Raw genomic sequence first — 3,713 nt, 5'->3', positions numbered from 1 at the left:
GTTGAATCTTTTTCTATGAATTTGGTCCAAGGATTCTAACATAAACAGTAACTAGTGAAGCACAAATCCATGTGTAAGGATGAGATGTATCAAGGTAGGAAAATGGAATGAATAAAGCATGCTTTCACAGTAAGTTTAACATTGTGATTTGGTCTTTTTTTCTCTTTAGATACTTTAAAACAAAGCCATTTTTCATACCATGCTTGCTCTTATTTTTCAAGTTTTATGCTGAAAGAGAGAGTACCTGGCTAATCTGGGGGCAGGCCTGGATATTTCTTTCCTTTAACTGTTAATGGTACCACCACTCTTCTTCCTGAAATTTTAGGCTCTCAGGCTCTATACGTGAAAGAAGGAGCTGGGAGAAGAAAAAGGATCCCATTGTGAAGAAGAATGGTGAAGAACATGAGGATGGCTTTGACTCATTCTCTTCCTATTTTCCTTTCTTCAACTTCCTTTCCATTTCCTGGCCACTCAGCACCTCTCTTCAGCTGATTTTTGCCAACCCAAATAGAAGACTGATTTCTCCCATAAGTAATGCTTTTAGTTGAGGATCCTCAGGGGTTCATTTTCTTTCTTCCATTAATCAAACTCATGTCACTTTAAAGAGTGAAAATAGCTCAACACCTCGAGTGTCCAAACTGCAGATTAAAACCACAAAAAGGGACTTAATGATGTCAGACAAGCCTCATAGTCCATCAAGAAAAATCATGCCTTAAAAAATGATGTGCTCCCACCCTTATTTACATGAGAGATAATAACAGTTCTGCCCTCAGTTTCTTTAGATCTGATTTAATAAGATTCCATTCAATCTAAAATGTTATTGCAATGACAGATTTTCAGGGATCTGGGAGTTACCTTCATAAACCCCATCAGTAAACTTGGTGCAGTTCAGAAACTGCCAGCTTCTTATTTACTCATGCAATACAGAGTATGATAGCATTTCGTGACAACTGGTGGGAGAGTCTAGCTGGGATTCTGTGTTATTGTGTGAGATCTATTTATATAAGAATGTATTATCATAAAAATAAAGTTCCTTTAATAATGACCCTGTAGAAGGAGCAGTCTTGAGAGCTCTGGCAGGGATTCCAAACCTGAATTAAAATAGACTATTTTGCATAGGGAGAATTAGACCCCACATTACTGTTAAGTGATTTCATTATGCCTGATATTATCAAAATGACTGCTGGAAGAATTAAAAGTGATTGGCTGCAGAGTGTAAGTGGTGCCCATTTGCTTCTTGGAGTGTCTGGGAACTTTAAAAAATGCAATTGGCTAAAATAAAACTAAAATAATTTAGGACTAATAGCTATGTTATATATGTATTTGTGTGTGTGTGTGTGTGTGTGTGTGTGTGTATATATATGTACATATGTACGTATTTGTGTGTATCTATGTGTCTTTGGAAGCCTACCGGGTGTTATTTTTTATAGTAGTATTCTAAGTATCATGTGTAGTAAAACAACATTTCCTTAACATTCAAAAAATCACTGAGTAAATTCAATTCAACATGAAAATAAATGTGTCTTTGCCACCTATTATGAACAAGGCAAATGGTACTAGGTCCCACAGGGTACAGGTAGCTAGCTTATAGTTTTAGAATCCAAAAATGTTGATCTAAACAATGAAGCCACATATGGTAACAGCTTCATGTTCTTAAAAAAATTATGCCTTCTTAGACTAATCAAATGCCCTTTTGTGACCAAGGGCTCAGCCTATTAGGTCAAGTGGCTGTTGTGGCTGTCATCTAGCCTGGATGTCTTCAAGCTTTTGATTTGGTTTGTGAGGCCACCTCATGGCAGCTTGAAGATAGGTTCTAACCCCTCTTCTTTGTTGGCTGCACTGTGAAATCCTCAAGGATCAAAACCATTGCTATTTGTTCCGAGGTTCCCAGAACATAGCATAGTACCTAGTACTTGGTAGTCATACAATCTACATATGCAAAATTGGAAGAGAGTTTCTAAATCAAGCGATGTTTATAAGTGATGCTGGGACGGGGAGAGAGAGTGTATGCAGCAGCAGGTGAAGTTTTGATGCCCGAGGACTCAGCTTATTGCTGCAGGCAGTCTGTCTTCTCCCATGAACCAGAGGGCAAGAATAGAGTGCCCAGGCCACCTCTGTTTTCTTGAAACAACAGGGTTGGTGAGTGAGGTAATAGGAAAGTATTCACATCAGTGCATATTTCTCTCCCCTTGCATCTGGGCTGGGACTTGATTTAACCAGTAAAATGCAGCAGAAATGACACTGTGTCCGTTCTGGGTCTTAAGCCTTAATACGGCTTGACTGTTTTTGTTTTTGTGCTCTTGAGAACTTTGAGCAACCATGTGAGAAGTCCAGTTACTCCACTGCAGTAAAGATGTGGAGAGTCCACACAGAGAGGGAGAAGCTTTGAGATTACATGGAGAGAGAGTGTCCCAGCTATGCCAACATCTGAGCTGAGCCTGGTCCTCGCTGCACTAACAGCTGAATGCCACCACACAAAAGACAAGCAGAAGAAGCACCTAAATGAACCCAGCTGAAATTGAAAAATCATGAGCAAATAAGGCAGTCGCTGTTGCAAGCCACCAAGTATCCGGTGGTCTGTTACAAAGCAATAGGTAACTGAAACGTTTCACAGACCATGTTGGGAAGACTGGGTTGTGTATAGTTGCAAACCTTTAGAGGTAGATTATAACTTCCAATCTCCAACCAAGGCACAAGAGAAAACTAGTGGAAATTATAACATGAGGGACTCAGTTTAGTTAGCTCTAAGGGACAAGCTTCCTTAGCCCAGCTCAACAGAGTGAATATAAAGGAGAGAAGCTGCAGGATAAGATAAGAATGCATAAAGCAGGCTTAGGTGTCTGGAGTCTTATGTAGCTACCAGATGACATTTATAAATTTAAAGGCCATGGTGGCAGGTGAAGAGGTGGATGTGTGTGTGTTACAGTAGTAGGGAATTGATACTTACAGAGCACTTGCTAGGTACCAAACACTGTGCTGAATATTTTAAACCCATTACCTCATTTAAACCTTACAACAATACTGTGAGATAGGTGTTTTTGAACTTAAATATTTTAGACCTTTAGATAATAGCATAATTCACAATTGTGTATCCATCTTCCAGCTTAAGAAATATGACAGAAGAAATGTAGTTGAAGCCCGTGTGTACTCCTCCATGATCACATTGATCTCCTTTCCCCCTACACCACAGAGGTAACCACTTTCTAGAATTTGGTGTTTATCATTCCCATTCAGGTCTTTAAATTTTTATTGCAGGCATGTATTTGTACAACATATTTGTATGAATCTCTAAAAAAGAAATAATATTGTTTAACATGTTTTTAAGTTTATGGAGATGCTTACATACTATGTGTCTCCTATTGCAGGTGTGTTTTTGGTCAATGTTAGATTTCTGAGATGCATTCATGTTACAGTGTGTTGCTTTAGTTTGTTTATATTCACTGCTATGTAGTATTCCATTGTGTATATATATTACAATTTATTTAGTCATCTCCCTCTTGGTGGGCATTTTGCCTTCAGTTCTTTGCTATTATAAGCAATGTTATAGTGGACACGCTTACACATGTCTTCTTGTAGATATCAAGAAGTGGGATTGTTGGGTCATGAAGTATGAACATCCTCAACTTTACTAGATATTGCTAAAACAGACTTCATATTTACACCCCCATCTGTAATGTATGAAAGAGTATTTCTCTATCTCCTTGTCATATTTT

The sequence above is a fragment of the Macaca mulatta genome, chromosome X (assembly GCF_049350105.2).
Source record: "Macaca mulatta isolate MMU2019108-1 chromosome X, T2T-MMU8v2.0, whole genome shotgun sequence".
Taxonomy (NCBI): domain Eukaryota; kingdom Metazoa; phylum Chordata; class Mammalia; order Primates; family Cercopithecidae; genus Macaca; species Macaca mulatta.
Note: the sequence above shows the minus strand (reverse complement) of the source record.